The following is a 20,441-nucleotide window of genomic DNA, read 5'->3' as shown; positions in this document are numbered from 1 at the left end:
TGTAAACATTTCAAGCCTCTCTTCACTGGATCAGTTTACCAATTAACATCACAGCCAGTTGGCAAGCGAAGCAGAAGATAGTTTTCCAGGTTAATTACCATACCAATTACCAAACCATTCCTCACTTATAAGGGGACAGCTACAAAGGGACTTGTATAATATGAGTGTTACACAGACTGCTGGTCAAGCTAGATGGGACCTATATGAGCACTATTTTATCTCCCTTTTTTTGTGTATCTGCCTTAAAACACAGGCTGGCTTTTCCTTTACACAGCTACAGAAATTGAACAATTTAGAAAAAAAAAAGAATCCCTCAAAATACCAAAGCATTGCTTCTACTACTTATCTCTTTGAAAAGGGAAACATGATAAGCATGAAGAGTCATGAAATGTAAAATTGTATAAAATGGTCTTTTTGGGGTTGCAAAGACAACAAAGCAGTGCAGTGATCCTTCTCCACTCAACTCAGTGTAATCTATACTCAGAAGCAGCTAAAACAATTGCCTTCTCACAGACAGCTCAGAAGTCAGACACACATTAGCATTCAACACTTCCAACAACACTCTCATGGCTTTTTTTGTCAGCCAGTTGACAGTTCACCATTGTATATTTTCTAAAATCAAAACTGTAAGCTATCAAGACTCATTTTTTAGCCAGCATGCATTTTTTTTCCTTAGAAAATGTGTGGGTTGGGGGTTTTAGATGTTTCTTTTCTCTGGCCCTTTATTTTTTTCTTTTGTTTTTAAATGAGGGGATAAAAAGGAAGAGGCAATCTTTAGGAGAATTATGAACAATATTTCCATATAAACCACCAAACACTCCTACTTCTTTGAATTTTTTCTTGATATACTGTCTGCATTTAATCACAGGTTTTGTTTTGTGGGTTTTTTTTTTTTTTTTTTTAATCCAGAAAATGGGGTAATTCAGGACTGGTTGCTGTTAAATAAAACATACAGTTACCCAATTATAAGAGTATACAAAAAAGTTGATTACAAACTAGGATTGTAGTTCAATCTCACATTCTCTAATTTTCTAGCAGCTAAGTTTTAAACTATTCAGCACTGTGTTCACCTTTCACCAAAAAGTCAAGTGACTACATGAATTATACTACAAAGTCTTTACTCTCCACCTCAGCTGGCAAAAAACACCTTCTCATTTGCAGAAATAGCTCTCTACCCACTAGTCCACTGATGGGTTAAGTGGAAGGTTATCCTTCACTGTGGGCCAGCCACTAGATGAAAGAATGTTTTGGTAGCCAGATTCAAAGCTTAGTCAGCCTGTCTTTAAGGGCTAGGTCTGCATTGCAACACCTAATCTGTGTGCTGTTTCCCAGCACACAGACTTCTCCATTCCTGGGAACATAGGCTATTTGACCCTTTTGTTTATAATGCCCAACCTATCTTACACTTCTACCATTCCCTTTCTCTATGCCCTAATTATATTCAAACTTCGTCAGGCTTCAGCAGAGCGCAACAGTCCACAGGAGTCTCCAGCACCGGATCTATCTACCCAGAGAGAGGGAGCAAACAGTGCTCAGCACCTGAAGTCCTAGTTCAGAATAGGCTTCAAGCTAAGCTACACTTGGAGACCCTTCAGACATTTTGATAACTAACACTAATCCCTCTCCAGCAGAGCATTATTTTTTCAAGTGTTACAATATAGTCAGGTCTTGCTACTCACTTGTTTGAGCTTCAAATGAAGAAGCCAATAAAATAGCATCAATAATATTTATATACATATGTGCTTGCAATCCAGAAAAAATACAAGAAAAAAACAACAGCAAATACAGAAAACTCCTATAACTGCAAAGAAATTAACCTGAATAAAACAAACTGAAGATTTTTTTTAAGTGATTGTGCATAGTAGCACAAGTAATCACAGGTCCATTTCATACCATGGTCCCTCTGGAGGAAACGCAGCCTGTCTCCTGGATAACCTAAGCTATCCAAGAGCTAACAGTAACACATACTTTCATACAGCAGTTCATCATAAAATGAGAGGTGCTTAGTTTGAAATTTGTAGTCTTGTGCTAGTTTTTCAGTTACTTCTGGTTTAACACCTTCAGGTGATCTGCTGGATGCAGGGTTATATGCCCAATGCCCCAAGTGAAGCAGTAAATTGGAAATTATTCATGAGAAATTCAGACCTGCTACTGTAACCAGTTTGCATAGGGTTCACAAATGAAAACCTGCAATTCCTTTATTTTTACCATTTTATGTAAAATCACACCAGGAACACAGAGTTCATGGTTTGTGCTTACAGCAAAGAGCACCAGCTGAGGCTGTCCTCAACAAAGCCAGCTGACAGCAGGAACTGTGCCAAGACAGGGACAAATGGCTGAGTGTTTGGATGCCACAGCTATCAGTCAACTGGAGCTCAAGGGGACTAATCAAGGCCTAGGGAACTGCCACCAGCTGGAGTCCCCAGCAGAGAAAGCCACACCTTCTACTTCCTACCTCCATGGCCTTGAGCAGCACTGTGCCAAGTGAGCTCCTCAGGGAGCTGTGTTACAGGTATCACACCACAGGAACCTGCCCATACCACTTTGCATGTCCCACCTCAGCGTGCCACATGCTCAGCAAGTCTGCAAGGAAACAACTTAGAGAATCCCTAGCCTAAAGGGCAAGGGAAGGAGAACAGGAGACAGGTGAGCAGCTGAGTTGTTGGCACCTGCTCCATGACTTTCATCCATAAATGAGCTGTTTAAAGCTGTATTTTAAATCAGGCCAGATTACTGGAATGGCTTATGGACCCCATAAGTGCAATATGTAGCAGCATATGAAGTAACCTGCAATGGCAACTGCTTTTGGGGAAGGGAGAGGGACCACTGAGATCCCCAGCACAACCAGAAACCTTATGCTTCTAAGACAAGGGCTCTTAAGCCCTAGCAATCACCCTCCAGTCCTGAGCAACCAGAACCAACCATTACATGCAAATCTCAGTTCCTGTTTGTAGCCTCAGGAAGGAGGCTGATTCAAAAATAAAACCAAATTTTAAGAACCTGTAGGGCAATTTAATATTATCAACAAGTCAGTACTTCAATGTTTTTTTTTCCTTTCCCTAAAATAAGCATGTTTTCCCTATAAAAATCCAGGAAGCTGGGAGGTATATTTTAATTAAACAAACAAACAAAACACAGTTATTTTCACAGTTATAAAGCATAAAACAAACATGTGGAATTCTATCCCATAATGAAATCATGCAGTAAGCTTACAGGAGAAACAAATACAAGTACAGCTATGGAAAGAAGTTAATGTTTTCCAAGTACATTAAACACATTTCTGGACAAGTTTGGTTATGCATGCCTTCTCCTACAGTAAGCTGCAGTCAAGCAGAACAAAAACAACATGTTTTCCTCATCTTTTGTATTGAAGACTGACTTTTAAAAATACTTCTTTTCCATACCAGCATTTGATTTCTTTCCAACTGCTTGGAAATTGCTGGTAAAAAAGCTTAAGACTCCATTATAACTGCCATTCACTTATTTTTAACCAAGTAATTAAATCAAGGGCAGATTTGCTGAGTATACAATCAACGACCTTCTACATAAAATCACACTGTGTATAACTGTTACTAGTTTTGTTGGGTTTGTGATTGTTTGAGGTTTTTGGTTTTTGTTTTTGTTTTGTTTTGGTTTTTTTAATTATTTATTACCTCCACTTCTTCAGGTCAATAGGGATAATTTACTCCTGTAAATGGGTACTCTCATGTTTTTTGTAGGAGGAGATTACTACACTAAGTTTTCTCAGTTTATTACAGTCTTGACTAAAAATGTTGGCCTCTCAAAAATCATATATATTATAGAATCTGTGGGAATGTCATATACATAAGGATAGTTCTTCCAAACCACTTTCATTTTCTGAGTGACCACCTCTGACAAGGAAGGGGAAAACAGTAGTACTAATGACATGGTCAAGTCTTGTGTGTCCTTTCAATAACAGTTACATTTTATGGTTATCTGTTCCTTTACTTAAAAGGTACTTAAAATAACTTTACTTAAAAGGTTCCTTTACTTAAAGGTACTTAAAATAACTGACATGGGAATGGAAAGCGGTATAACAAAGTAAAGGTGTCTTTGTGACAATGTATATCCTAAGACAACTGATACAAATGCTCTTCAGCATGCATCAGCCCACGTAGTTAAGAATTACTTACACACCTCAAAGCCCTATCTATCATCAGTGCATCCTAATGACAACTAAATTATTCAGACAGATTTTCTAACTAGAAGAATTAGCCTTAACTCACTACGTATGAAAACCACATTCTGCTTCCACTTTCTGCAGAGGAAATGCCTCATCTTTTCTACATTCCCAATAAGAAACTAGATGCCTCCCTATCAATAAAAAAATTCAGCCCTTCTATTTCTCTTGGGAAAATCCCAAGAGGTATTGACCACAATACAAATTACCAAGCATTGCTAAAGCAACAACCAAAGCAAAAGATAAACTTTATTTTGATCAGCGTGTGCAGATCACCATTTTATCCTTATCTGTAGTTATTTCTTCACAAAATTCTCCTGACATATTCATGTAAGTTATATTGAAAGTAAGTGTGGAAGCCAGAAGCAACACGATGAAACTTCACATCACTTGGAAAAATAAAAGCTAAAAAAAATCCAATCCAAAGCAATTAAACCATAAATATAGAAAAAGCATGAAAGCCTTAGATGATTAAGCCTTACAGATTATGGTATAAAAATACCTCCAAACTGAAATACAAAGAATAAAAGACTTGTTGCAGCATGGCCTTCCTTAGAACAGGAATAAAGGTTAATATCCATATTGAAACTTGGTGCATATGTGTAGATACACACACAACTTCCAAAGCAGTAGCTGTAAGTTTTCAAACTACTGCTCTTTAAGAAAGACAGCAATTTCATTATAATAGAGACTCTTCACACCAAAGTTAAAGTCAAGCATTAATAAAATTAAAGATTTGGCTTTCTTAGATTTGTTTCCAGTGGCTATGACACCTATGATATTTTCAAGCACAGCAAAATTACTTATCTGCCGTTTAAGCAATCAATAGGTTTAGCAAAGTAAGAATTATATCAAAAATTGAACTAATAAGGCTTAAATCATTCTAGTTATCATCTTTGGTTTTCCAGAAGAAAAAAAAAACAAAAAAAAAACCTATAGGCAGAGATTCTTCACAGAAAATTAGTCCATATAAGCAAACAACATAGGCATTTTGAAGTTATACCTCAAATAGGCATAACACATATTGCCAGCCCATAATTTACCAGAACCAGTACAGAACTGAGCAAAGAGAAAACATCCTTCCACAGTAAAATATAATGATACCTCTTCTTCATTTAATAGCCCTTAATGCCGGAGTTCACCCACAAATAAGCCTTCAGGGTAGACCATATACAGTATGACACCTCTATTTGTTTATTTAGAATGTACTTCAAAGCATTTTAGTTTCAATGAAGGTAGGTACAAGGAAGAAAGACTCATTCTAAAAACAAAAACCAGACCACAACTAATTGTGAATACTCTTTCCTCTTCTAACCAGTACAGAACTGGAATCTAGCTTTTTATTTCACTTTTAAAAGCCATAGTAAATAAACTAGATTTGTTCCTATGTCTAGGAATCAGGTACCTACCTATCTACAGTAGTCATTGCCTCTTAGAAGAGAATCCAATATATGCAGGTAAATAAACTTTTAAAAAATCCTTATACTACTACAAGAGGTTAGATGCTTAATTAGTGCATAAAAGTGAGTAATTAAGTGATTTGCAAGCCTTCCCTGAACTTAATTTAGCTTTTCATTATAACACAACCCTGGTAAATTCATATTGCAAAGTGTTTTCATGGGAAATCCAGCTATTTTAAACTCTGGATTCAGCAAGACCAGACATGAATGTCAAAGACAGACCAGAAGAGATGGATGGGAGAGGAAATACGTCTTTCAGTTCTAGCATTATACTGTACCCTGACTGACATGCCACTGAGATCCCACTAAACCAATACCATACTGAAGGTAATGCCAGCAGGGTGAGCAGCTGCAGTATCTGGTGCAGAAAAGCCACGCACCACAGTAAGCCACCAATCCTTATTTCAGTTCTGCTGCCTGGGACCTGCATACACTCATGCAGCTGCACTGGGAACATTATTTCTGTTGGCAACCATCCTACAGTGGCAGAGTAAAAAAACTAAGTGATCAAATTATCCTTAAAAAAAAGGTAATATTCACATCAAACATTTGTTCTGTATATACATATACGTATATATTCATTTCAATACAAGTTTTAGAGACAAAGATTTCATTTCAACTTTTCTGAGAGCCTTCTTTCTCTCTGCCCTCCCCTTCTGAAAAAGGTGTGCTTTACCTGCAAAGATTTACAAAAAGGATTTTTACCCAAAAAGTTGTAAAACATGCACAGCTGCGGGCATCCCAACAGTTCTTGCTCTTAAGACTGAAGAAACAGAACAGGCTACCATCAGGGTAACAGAGATTATTCGACCAAAATAACCATACTCTTTACATAGTAATAGCCTTTACATGGGGGACTGAGGGTTAGAAGGATTATCCCAGCCTTTCAGCAACATGTTCAGCAGCAAAGACTGCTTATCTGAAAACTTAATCTTGAAATCAGATAACCCAAAGGTAACTAAATTCTAGAAGAGCTTATTGGTGGAAAAACAGTACTGACCATCAATTTCAGTGTTGTTCAGATCTTGTGTTTTAACAACCTTTATTCCAAATTCTGAGGTAAATATTTTGGTCACATCTGCCAAGGATCAAACAAGATTGTATGAATAACTCCTCAAACTTCCAGGCTATAAATCTGGTCATGCCAAGTTCACAAATGCTCTTTTGCATACATACAATAAAACCATGAAGGTTAGACACTGTAGGATCCAATGTGTCATTTCAAAGAGAATGAAGCATTATTGCTGGACCTGAGACACAGGATTAGCACAAGTAAAGAGATGGTATCTACTGCATGCAGAATGATTGAGAGCAGAAAAACTAGAGGGAAGAAAAAACAAGAGACCTGCTCCCTGCACTGCTAAAATACTGTGAAATACAGGTGAGAACAAGACACATTTATAATGCTTTCATATTTTTTGCAGTTTTAGTGCTCATGTCAGAGATCTTTATGATGTTTATTTTTTAAAAAGTTTATAAAGTAACACCTTCAGCCAGTCATTGAGGACAGTAAACAGCATGCTGCTTCACTTCCTGCATGCTGCCAATCATAGCATTCAGGAACTCTATGGCTTCCTCTATTGCCTGCCTCAGCTTTAAGCAGACAACAGAACAAAAGAAAATCATCTCACCAAAAAATGCAAGGGCTACCACTACTTTATTTTCAAAATAATGCCTTTTGGAGGTAACTAACAATACTGCAAGAATTCAAAATAAAAACTGCAGAATGAAAGCCAAAGTTCACCTTTCCCAGTTTGGTAGTGCCTTACACTAACAACACTGAAGAGTGGAAGTGAACACTGAGTCAAAGTGAAAGCTGAGCACTGCAGTGCCCAGCTATCAACATTTCCCATAAATAAATGAGTTTATATAGAATAAATAATTTACACTTTCCAATTTTCAAAACCAAGTAAATGAGCATTCACTGCTAAAATTTAGAAAGACAAGCAACTTAAATATTCTGATCTTAGTTACCAAATTAATCATCATACCAAAACTAAAATACAAAAATACCTCATTCTATTAGCAATGAGCTGTGTGTCATGAAACTTTTGTATGACACATAACATGAAACAAGAACCATCATGCCAATTCTCCTGCCAAGTAAAGCAGTTATATTTAAGCAGACTTATAATCATCTGCATGACAGATTCAGGATGAGATCTAGAAAAAAAAACAAAGCTTTAAGGATTAAAATGTATTTCCAAAACATGCTTTTAGAGGGAAATTCTACGTTTTTACTACATCCATAGTATGATACTAATCAAACAGTCAAGAAACTACCTGTTCTACTTCTGTTTTAAAAATACCCTAAAGTAAAACTGGGATTATTCACACAAATCTCACACTATTCACTATGCTTACAGGTTAATATAAATATCTATCTCTCCTATAGGGTAACAAACAAAACATACAATTTTCCCTTTTGAGAATGTTGCTGAGAGTGTCAGAAAAGCATCCAGTCCCCATGTAATGTTCCCTATGTGAGACACGCTCTTTTCTGATAGCAACTTTGAACTGTTGTCCTCCACCTATGAGTTAAAAGACTACTGATATACATTGAAGCATTTAATTTGCCAATATAGCGTGACGATGGCCTACCAAAAAAAAAAAAAAAAATAAAAGAAAAAAAAAAAAGAAAAAGAAAATCACAAACTGCAGAAAATGCCTCTTATGAGTACAGGCATGTTAACAAAAACCCCAAACACAAGCTTTCTAAAATAATCCTCTCTTCATATCTCAAATACATGACTAGAGTAATTTTTTCCTGTACATATTGATCAGACAAATAAAAGAGACCTTTTATAATTTTTGCCTCCAATTAACACAGTACATTTTCATGTCAAATCTACAGTTATCAAAGATTTCAGTCTTTTCAATAGGACTGATGTCTTTGTACCTCACAAAGTAAAAGAAATTTAAGCTGTTTTTTAAGGAGCAGGTAAACAGCACGTCGTAGGCAGAACTGAGTATAGACTCAAAGCTATGAATCTAAATGTTCACATACTATTTCTGATGCTGGCACTATTGACATTTTGTGAACCGGTCGCTTTCCTCCTCCACAAATTGAACACGGACCAGGACAGAAATAATTGCCAAAGCATACTTTTGAAAACTTTGAAAAAGCAGCAGTATAGGTAACTGGAGTGTGGATATACTTAAGAATTTGTTCTTCTACAAAAGGACTGAATGGCCCTTAAATCTGTCAGCTCAGAAAGATGCTGCTGGCAGTGGTGACTGCCATTTTTTGCCAAGGGGGAAAGAAGGAAAGAATACATCTTAATCATGGATGTGAGAGTATTAATGAGTACTAATGCCACAGAAAGCTAACTCATCTTTTAAAGAAAACAGAAATTCTACACAAAATTCAGTGCTGGATTGTTAAGAAATAGCCTGAAATTACAGATGACTGAAGTTTCCTTCGTGCATGGGCACTGTTGAGTAGTGGGATCAAGACGTGCCACTGTTACCCAGTGTTTTCCACTATGGGCAATACTCAATCTGCTTCTCAACACAACAGAGGACTGTGTACCATTCAAGCTCGGGAAGAAGTCGTCTTATCACTGGTAACAAAAAAAAACCCAGTTCATATGTTTTGCAAGAAAACATTCCAGATCTCAGAAGAAAACCTATCTTGTAAATTGTGTTAATGAACAAAAAACTCTTCAGAATTACTATGAATTATCTTTCTGAACCCAGATATTTCTTTTAGAACTTAAAGCTTAAAACTTCACTGAACTGTTTTCTATACATTCCTGTTTCATATATTTTATAATACACTGCAATACTGCTGCAAGCTTTTGAAATATATTCTGTTAACCATGACAGAAGACTTCTGTTATAAAACCTATGGCTTCAAAGGTCCCCAAAGAGATTTGGAACACAGCACAGTCAATCTGCAGTTAACCACAGAATACTATTGAAAAAGATTAAACGGTAAAATAATCAAATGACAGCAATACTTCCTTTAAAAGAAAAAGGAAGGACACAATAGCAATCTGGAAATTGAAAGTTATGTTATGAAGGGAACTTCAGGCTGTATGGGGAGAAAAAAGTATTTCTTTTAAAGACTGCAACTCTTTAATGCAATTTATACTCCAGCACTGTTCAAAATGATGAGTTCAGGAGACTCTCAAGTCTCACAAAACTAGTTGAAGGAATTACACAAAGTTCTACCTCATGGTATTTAGGAAAGAATTTGAAAATGTGCTGCAGAAGTCTTGCATCTTAGAATCAAAACCTAAACAACATGATAAAATTAAAACACCTCCTGATACTTTGATCATAACGTCTTGTTTTCACATATTCAGATAAACAAAACTGAAGATGTTTGCGTAAGAAGTTTACTTGCCCTGTGAGGGGACTAAGGGAGATGAACACTTCCAGAAAATTTACAACTTTTTACATGGGCAAGTAGTGATAGGAAAAGGGGTAATGACTTAGGCTAAAAGAGGAGAAATTCAGTTTAGATATTAGGCAGAAGATCTTCACTATGAGGATGGTGAGGCACTAGGATGGGTTGCCCACAGAAGCTGTGGATGCCCCACCCTGGAAGTGTTCAAGACCAGGCAGCAGAGAGCTTTGAGCAACCTGGTCTAGTGGAAGGTATTCCTGCTCATGGTCTGGAACTAGGTGATCTTTAGGGCCCCACCCAATCCAACCCAACCCATTATATTTGATTTGTAAGTCAAGAAGAAAAAGCAAAGACACAGTGTGGAAAGCCAGTCTAGTAACAACTGCATTTTGTAAACAATCGCCAGAGATGAACAGCTTACTGCCATTCTTTCCTCTCTTCATCTCATCTTCCTCCCGCATTTATGACTAACAGAAAAATTTGTATTTGAAGCTTAACAAAGCACACCTCTTTCTTCCCTTTTCAGGTTGTTTCACAGACTTCAAAACATCTAGTATCACAAGGATTTTTTTATCAATAAGATCAAACTGCTTTCCAGGACCTGCAGTAGCACTAACTGCAGCTCTGTAGCTTTTGCACAATTCCTCCTCCTCCTGCACAAAAGAATAGGCAAACAAAAAACAGCAACACTGCCACCCAAACTGGATAGACATTTTTCCAATTCCTGCATGTGCTTGGGCATCCTTACTTTAAAAGGAGAAACTAATTCCTCCACACAGTAAAGAAAAAATAAAGTAAACATACTACAGAACACGTCCTAGCTTGCAAACAGTTTGTGCTTTCTGGTTTTCCATCAGTATTTAAACAGTGTATGTTTCAAACCAGAAAAATCTAAACATTTACATCTTTACATCCCTGTTAGATAATTTTTTGACCACCTTACAAGATTAACACACACCCTGTGACCATGGTGCACCACACTAGGAGGAGACTGCTCCAAAAAGCATTCACCTAAAACAGATGCTCATGCATCTTCCCTCCACTGCAAACCCAGTGCCAGCTATCTCTTGGCTGTTTCCTTCCTTTCAACGTGTTAATTAACTTAAGCCCCCAAAGAGCCAAAAAGCAACCTCCCAGTCAGGATTCAACACAGCTTTAGTGCCAAGCTCAGGCTTGACAGCCATGTCCCTGGCAGCACAGATACCTCCCTAGACCAGGGAAGGCAGAGCATTCCTCCACCATCACAGGCTGGGGTGAGTATATTGGGCCAGCTTTTAGACAAATACTTGCTAAACCTTCTGGCATGGGGCTACCAAAGTAGAGTGAGCATGAGCCATGCAATCCAAACTGGAGTTTGGGGGAGTAAAATTGAATGGATTAGAGTGAGATTTTGTAAAGGAGTCTGGTAAAGAACTGCTTGCTCTTGGGTGTAGTACTACTTTGGTTTTGTTGGGAAACGGGGAGGGGTGTTGTTTTAGGTTTTTTGGTGTTTTGTTGTTTCTTCTCCAATTCTCCTACTGCCATATATCGCTGGCACAAGTAATTCAGCCCACTTAGGTCCTTTTTGTTCATTTTTAACACAGCTGTCCAGCACATGGGCATTTATAAAAAAGCCTCCTGTTGCCATCTGAAGCAATGCAAGTCTCTTCAACCTTGTATTTACAAGGTTGTTAAAACTCCCATGCACAGCCAAGATCACACAATTTAGGGTTATTTAAACCATCTCATTTTTGAGAATGCATCCCTATGTATCAACTGCTGCTACATTTCAGAGTTTATAATTCAGAGGCTAGTTTGGTTTTTAAGTTTCAAATCATTCAGTGCACAAGACAATGCCAAGCATTTTCAAACCAACACACCAAATTTTGCCAAGTAGATCTGACATGCCCCAAGCCTTTCTATTTCAGTTTTTGTATTCCTGGCTGGCAGGTAAAATATTTATCTACTTCCCACGAAGCAATCTTAGCATGCTGTGGCAACCGATTACAGAGGAATTCAGGCACTAGGCCAGTATTGCTGGTTTATACTGAAACAGGAGCAAAAAAAGGAAAGCTCTGCTTACAGTGCTGAGATCCAGTATCTCTCCCAGTTTCCCCACTGCTCAGCACTTGTACAATGCAGAGGTAATGGGCAATGCCTCCCCACAGGCAAATTCCTCAAAACCTCATGTGGAAGGGCTGAGAGAGGTAGAGGGGTTTGGCTGCAGCATCACATCAGGTTAGAGCCACGATCACAGAACAGCTAGAATGAGAAACAGGACAGAAGTCCACAACTACTAATGTTTTTTTGCCTTTGTGTTCCTTTCATGACCCAGCAATATACCAGAAGTGCATTTTAAAGGAAAGGCATTAAAACAAGGACTACTTGGAAACATAGTACTGTATTTCTAGTTTTGCTTAAGATTAGTCAATTGACCAGAAATGAGCCATACAGAAAATCAATGACAAACCAGCCCTTTTTCCTGGAAAAAGCTGATCATCATGAAAGCTTTAAAGGAGAAATTAATTTGAAATGGGTTCTTCAATGTCATCAAGCTTATTTTACCTTAGCAACTGAATAAAACAGATTAGCAACTTGATTTTGAAAGCTATTAGCTAAACCTTTACATAGATCTCTAATATTTAAGCTTATGCTGTAATCAGTAACAAAGGTAATGACCCCTACTCCAGATTGCCTACCCTAAATTACACCTGAACAAAAATACTCAGCTTAGTTTATTTAATCTTAATTGCTTTCCTAGTGCAAAATGTACCCTCTCAGGACCAAGTAAGTGGTCTGCTTGCCCACAAGAGCTTTCTGAATGTGACATCAATATTTACTCATGCTGAATGCTCTCAACTGCTACGTGATCTTTGGAATCAAAGTACAAATTCTGACCTACACCACATAAACTTTCCTACTATTAATAAAAGCTAGCATTTCATCCAAGCAAGTTTGTCCCTTGCAAAAACGGGGTGGGGATTCAGCTTCAGCATGCACTGCAAATTAACTGCTAGATCTAGCCAAAACTTGCAAGGTATGTAACCTTCAACCGGGTTAAATTCATGCAGCAGCATAGAGCCCTCCTCTTGAAGCAATATGTCAAGAACAGAAATTCTTTCAAAGTAAAGGCAATTTGCAAGACTAGAAAGAATAATTGGTAGGACAGTTTTGCTGGGGACTGAATGCAATGACAAGCTGGCTGCCTACCCGCAACCAGCAAACACAAAGCAGCCAAAGTGAATCACAGCAGCATGTTTGGAAGGGAGGTCTAAGAGATCTTCATAGCAGAGATCTTCATAGCAGAGCTCTGGCTGGGAAGCACTTCAAAACCTTGAGGAAAATCAAAAAGCGAATGCCTCCTGGTTTATTTCTTATCACATTCATAAAGAAAGAGCTCCCCTTTCCATAAATTTCAAAAGCATTATATCAGATGATGTTCAAAGGTAAAAATAAATCAGAACTGATAAGACTAATTGAATCAGGAACTAGTTCATGCTCTGAAGAATATAGGGGGTTTCAAGTAGAATAAGCAGAAGACCAGACATAAAAAATAGGTGCTGGTTGAATAAAAGCACAATGGGATGGAACAAAGCAAATGGTAACATGGGTATGACAACCATGCAGAGGTTGGAAGAAGGGGAAATTAGATAAGATAATGAAGGGGAATTACCTGGCATCTTTAAAAAAAATGAATGAAGTTTGCTCCTGAAGAACTAGATCAGTGCCAGGCAAAAAAAAAAAAAAAAAAAAAAAAAAGTACTAAGGATTTGTTCAAATTCCTACTACCATCCTTAAAAAAAAAAAAAAGGTTAAGCCATTGATTATTGTGAAATAAAATATGGTGTTTGGGGCATTTTTTTGGTTTGGCTTTTTTTTGGGAGGTCATGGCTGCTTGGTTTTTAAAATGTCCATTGAAGTCTCAGTATCTTTTGTGGGTTTCCCTTCATAAATGCTTGATAGCATGATTTCGTGCTGAGTCTGAAGTGCTTCCTTGAAAGCACCTCTTTTTAGTCCCAGCCAGTCTCAAGAAATGTACAGCTGGGTAAGAAGTCAGATGCATCTCATTCAACTATCTGACACTCTCTTACTACTGAATTTGTCATCTTTTTTTCCAACATGACTCAAATTATTTGTGTACAGACAGCTAACAGTGACCACATACACATAACTTCTGTGCCAGACACGCACTACTACCCTTAAATACAGGTCTTAAAATCTTGTTTTACAGATAAAGGTTTGATCTGCCACAGTATAAAATATTTTGCCGTCATTCACTTTTGATGCTTCGAGACCAACTCCTCAGCTCCCCCTTATTAATATCTCCAGAAATAGAAGGAAATGAAAACCTCAGAAGAACAAGGATGACAACTCTTTCTGGTGGTATTACTACAACCATCATCACAGACCATAATAATTACTGTCTTCTACCTCAAGCTTTCAGTATGCAACAATTAGCAAACTATCACCTTCTTATCACTAAGAAACTTTTGCTCAATGACCAATATTAAGCCACAAAGGGAAAAACTGGCAACATTATCAAAGATGTACAAAATTAGATGAGCACTGTAGTGTACTAAGCTTGTAAAAAAGAAATGCGTATTCTCACTCGTGTAGGTGGAATTAGAGGATTCATACTGTAATTTACTTCAGAAAAAAACCCAAAACTATTTTGATCAATTAATCAAACACTCGGAGAGCAAAAAGAGCAGAATATCAGTGTAGTTGAAGTAAAATTAAATCCTTAGGAGGCTGTAGAACTTTTCCCTAAATTTAGAAGTTCAGCTACTACAAAGTGTTATCAAACCTACAAAATTCAGTAATACAGCTGCTATTACAAATGCAGAAAGGATTCTGCAAAGAAATCCAAAGAAAGGATTAAAAAATTCAAAAATGCAGATTTCGATGGCTACTTTCCTCTGGTTTTCAGCCATGCAAACCTCCAAAAGAGGCTTGAAAACTGAGCTTGGAAGAGAAGCCTGGCTGTGCTGGGCCCGCTGCCACCCCCAAAAAGCGTGGCTGCAGGTCCCCAGCACAGCACACCCTGCCCACTCTGCCGTGGTGACACCGTCAAGCCGCCCCACGCTGGGAACACGGCAGTCCAAGCTACTCATTAACCAGGGCCGGGCAGGTGGCTCCCAAAGCCCGCCCGGAGATGGGGCTGTTCCCAGAGCACCTGCGAGCCGAGCTAAGGCAGCGCCTGCTCTCGCCTGGAACAAACTGCAGGGAAAGGCCGTTCCCGGCAGAGTGGGCTCATGCTGACAGCAGGCGTTCAAAACCACCAACCCCTCTATTCTATTCTCTATTCTAATCCGTTTGATTATTTCTCCTCCCCTTCCCTGCCCTGTCACGGGGAGCTGTCACCTAAAATAAAGTTTTTTTTAATTGTGCAAACAGTAGTTAATTATAAATCTAGCTATCCAGAGAAAGGTGACAGCACACCAGAGCCTGGAGCAGTGCTATTCAAACACGGTCTGTGATGGCTGCAATTATGCTAAGGAGCCATGGAAGAATAAAAACTTCTACATCAAACATCTCTTCTGGAAAGCAAGCACATTCTGCCCACATCAAGAGCAGGTCCTAAAGTGGTCAGGTGCCAGGAAAACAAAAAGAGAAGGGCTGATCTAAATGCAAAGAAAATAAAGAGATCAAATAATTTAAACAAGCAACAAAGAAAAGAATAAATCACTAGCAACACTAGGTTAAAAAAAATATACATAGTTTTCATTTAGAGAAATGCTGACCTTGTAACTCTTTTTCTCCGTGCTTGAAATACTTTTACTAGCTTAATGGAAAGAAACAAAAAATTTAAAAAAATAACCTGATGAGTCATTATAAAACAGGCTTGTAAAGTATATCAATATATACACATACTCCTCTTCTATTGCAAAGTTAAGCACTGGAAACAGTATTTAAAACTTGCTAAATGTACTCAAGCCAAATCATAACTAAACCAAGTTGTCCCGCACCTAATTTTACATGCAAATCAGTCACAGGTTAACACAAAAGGTTTTGAATATTTAAGTATACATGCAAATCAGTCACAGGTTAACACAAAAGGTTTTGAATATTTAAGTATACTTTCCCATGAAGTAGCTGACGGGATTTTGCTATCTCCAGTAAGAGATCCTTAAGTTCCACTCTGAAAGCCAGGTCTAAATTTTAGGTCTTCTGTACCAATTTTACATAGCATATGCACAGACATCACCACAGAACTCAGGATTATTTCCTGAACCAGGAGACAACAGAATTACCTTGGCAAAATTTGAAAGGCTAATTTGAAATGTGATACAGGAAATGCCAATAGATTACACTGACTTTGTAACAATTTCTACAATAAATTGATGGGACAAAACCAAAAAGACTTACACCAAAAGGCTAACCACTACAGCTGGCCAATTTGGAAAACAGACAAACAAAGAAACAAACAAAAACATCAACAAAAATGTCCAGAAACCAACTACAAACAAGATATGTTTACTTCAAAGTGTTTTGAAACAAATACAGCTCCACCATTTATAAGCTTGTCTTAACATGTTCAATTTGTTCTGCAACAAACATATCAATATATATGCTATTTTGATATGTATACATATACATAGACAACATGCCATCAGCCATAAAACCTTCATTCAGGCATTTATCATTTACATAAAACCAATAATAAAGTGGGGGTAGAAAGTATTTGCTACTAACAGTCAAATGCTTTCTGATTAGGTTTGAAACTAGGTTGTTAAATGCTAGTCAAGCAGCATGGTGTGCATCAAGCAAACTCCTTACAGGATGCAACCTCACTAAGAGCTCTTTCTGCTCCCATATAAGTAAAAATAACTGAGTATCAGCATTTTAGCTATTTCTCTAATATAGAACAACAATGTAAATTCTTTTAGTAAGTTTATCATTGTATACTGGCAACAGTATTGCATTGGCAGGCTGATTTCCCACATTTATTTTAAACAGAAAAAATATCCCTTATTTTAACAAGATTAATGTAATTTCCATTATACTATCACAAATATTTTAGAAAAACATGGCTATATACGACCTAGATCACAGAATCATAAAAAAATCTAGGTTGAAAGGGACCTCTGGAGATATCTATCTGATCTAACTGTTCCTGAAAGTAGGGCTTTAAAATAGATTTTCCAAGGTCCCATCAGGTCAAACCTTGAATACTTCCAGCAAGGAAGATTCCAACACTTCTCTACATAATCTATTCCCAGAGTTATATAGCTCTCAAAGCAAATATTATTTTTCCCCTTATATACAGGCATCCAATTAAAAAAAAAAACCAAAAAACACCAATAATAATTAAAAAAAAACCCCAGTAAATATAAGCACCCTTCAAACAAAAGCAGAATACTAGAATTTAATGTCTGCAGAATATTTATTTCAAGTAGCTATAGGTTTATAATAAATGTAACTGGTGAAGTCCTATATTTATTATTAAATAACTTGATAATATATCAGTGATCTGTTTTGGTAAGTACCTCTGGTACCATCCACTTTCCTAAGAGACTCACATAGGCATTCCCAGATGCCTCTGAGCATGCACCTACTTCTACTCTCAACTCTTAGGGTTCCGATCTGCCAACGCTCCAAGCCTGAGCCCTTCCCCTTTTCTCCCAGATCCCAGGCCTTTGGGAGTCCCACACATTCCTCCATACTGCCAGTCTTGCCCAGCCATCAGACAGAGGATGAAGAGAGCACTAGTGTAGGTAGTGACTGAACATACATAAGTCAAGCAGCTGCTCACTCTCTGCCCTGTGGGCAGAGCAATACAGACATCTGCAGAGCCTCTCAAAAAAGCCCCAGCCCTAAGGCAGGCAGCAGCCTCTGATGTAGTTCACAGCTTGAGGTCTGTAAGACATTATACATATAAAATGTGTTGAAACCAAGAGGATCAAGCATTACAGGTGCAGGGATGGACAACCAGCACGCTTCTTAATCAGCAAAACAGTGGAGTGTTAATTTGACCCAATGTTGCTTGATGTCACCTGACAGCATATCAGTTAAGCGTATGAAGAAACATAAACCTGTACCTCATTTACTTGTCACACATCAACTGCCAAAAGGGATCTCTATGAATGGAAAAGGACATTAATAAAGCCAGGCTCCTCATGCTGTCTAACCTTATCTGCTGGCAAGAGGCACATTTGCTGATTGCCTTGAAGTTGCTTCTAATCAATCCAGTAAAACAGGCTTTTTTATTACCCATGTTAAAAGTTCAACTTTGCTTTATAACATGCAGATGGTTGTAAAGCCAGTTTTTCTCCACACTGCCAGAAAAGAAAAGCAATCATGCTTCAAGGAAACCTGTGAGCAGTCTCTAAGCAAGAGAGGCCATTTCACAGCTCTGGGTGCTGGCACGTGGCAGCTGAGGACCACTGATAGACACAGGACTCCTGTGACCATCAGTGCTGTGACCATCTACACAACTGAGGTGACACCTACAGCAACACTTTCTTCAGAGCTTCTACAACATTAGGTCTCCTACCTACTTTTGTAAAAAAAGTTGTAAGAATAAGCACAGTACCTTGACATTAGAAGTAATTTTACTTAATTAAACAAACCAAGCCTTCTAGCCTCTAAAGGGGCACTACAAAAGGAGAGGGAATCTTTTACATGAACATAGTGACAGGACAAGGGGGAATGCCTTCAAACCAGGAGAGAGTAGATTCAGATTAGGTACTGGGACAAAATTCTTTCCTGAGGGGGTCAAGACCAGGTTGGATGGGGATTTGAGCAACCTGTTCCAGTGGAAGGTGTTCCTGCACACAACACAGAGGTTGGAACTTGATGATCTTTAAGGTCCTTTCCAACCCAAACCACTAAATGATTCTACGATGATAAGCAATGGAGGAGAGAGACCATGTTTGGTGGTTACATTAATGTGTTCATAAAGGTCTGGGGAACAGAAGGCAGAGAGACAAACATGGGCCAAAAAAATTTACTTTTGCCTTTGGTAAATGAGGTGATAATAAAAACGCAGTGCTAAACATTTGGAAGACTAAGCCACGTGAAGATTTATTTCCTTCATACCCAGTTAACACAGCTTGTAATTGTCTTTGGCAGCTTACTTTGACACCCAAAAGAGAAATTTTAAGCCAGTTTTTTTTTATACTGGGAAAGATTTACTTCCTGGGTAATCAGTAAAAAAAAAAGCAAAACCAAATAAGGATGACCATAGTACACAACACGACACTACTCCAAGTCTGTCCAAGGTAGCACGGACTGGTTAACAAGTAACAGAGGTTGTAACTGATAATAGTAACAAAATCACTTGCTCCTGAGAGTGCTCACTTGGTGACAGAGCTAACTTTAGACCCCAATACAACAGATTCTAGAAGCTTGCTTTTAAGACCACATTAATTAATCTCTGAAAATTGTATTTTCAGAACATATTATCCTTCAAATCTTTTAATAAAGGGTTAGAGACCTCCTTTATAAGCTTAAGAAAATGGGTAACACATCATGAGAAATGTTGGTTTCCTGTATAAAACAATCACAACTCCTCTGCAATCATTTTGCTCCAAGAAGATGGAGGGTAGTTTTGAAGAAACTTTATTTATATTGTGCTTTCAGAATCAAAAAGTCAACACAAATAAAAAGAAGTTATTCTAGTGATCCATGACCTTTACCAGAATCATAGAATCATTTAGGCTGGAAAAGATCTCAAGGATCATCAAGTCCAGCCATTAACCTAGCACTGACACCACTCATCCATGTCCCTATGTGCCACATCTACATACCTTTTAAACATCCCCAGGGATGGTGACTCCACCACTTCCCTGAACAGCCTGTTCCAAAGCTTGCTAATTCACTTGGTGAAGAAAATTTTCCTAATTCTGAATATGCCGAACTTCATATTCCACAGCATCATCGTTTGATTACTACAAGACCTGTGATAGCTCACAAGTCACATAAATTTGGTTAGAAACCAAGTACAGTTAGATGAATGATGCAGTAAAATCAAATGTCCTGCTATCTCAGGATCTAAAGCCAAAATCACAATCTAAAGCCAATATATATTAACATGTAATATATGTTTACCAGTTTAGCACTGATTTTAAGCAAGCGTGTAATTTTAAGCAGGTCTGTAATTCTTCTGTTCATAGTGACTAGGAAAAATAACTGTGAGGCTGCAACCCTATGCAATCTGCTCCAACAAAAGTATGGTGTTCCTGATTCATTTCAAGGAGATACTACCTGATATATGCAGAATGATGTTGGCCAGTTCAGGCTCTGTAATTGAACAGTAACAGGACATTTAACATGATACATAAGTTATTTGGTACCTTCGGTCAAAGGCACAATGTATCACATGAATGAATTGAAAGATTAAATATTTACCTGAAAAATAATAAAGCACTATCTGTTCAAAAAAGGTATAAAACGAAAAAACCCCAAAAACCACAAAACACACAACCACAGATTTTCCCACTAT

General features: G+C 37.8%; 1 protein-coding gene across 4 annotated transcripts in view; it reads right to left on the bottom strand.

Moving 5' to 3' along the window:
• The window catches only part of PTPN3 (protein tyrosine phosphatase non-receptor type 3), a 161,558-nt gene that overhangs the window by 93,922 nt on the left and 47,195 nt on the right, over positions 1–20,441 (bottom strand). The window lies entirely within an intron of this gene.

This window comes from Haemorhous mexicanus, chromosome 1 (assembly GCF_027477595.1).
Source record: "Haemorhous mexicanus isolate bHaeMex1 chromosome 1, bHaeMex1.pri, whole genome shotgun sequence".
Classification (NCBI taxonomy): domain Eukaryota; kingdom Metazoa; phylum Chordata; class Aves; order Passeriformes; family Fringillidae; genus Haemorhous; species Haemorhous mexicanus.
The sequence above is the reverse complement of the archived record's forward strand: the minus strand, read 5'-3'. Positions and strand labels throughout refer to the sequence as shown.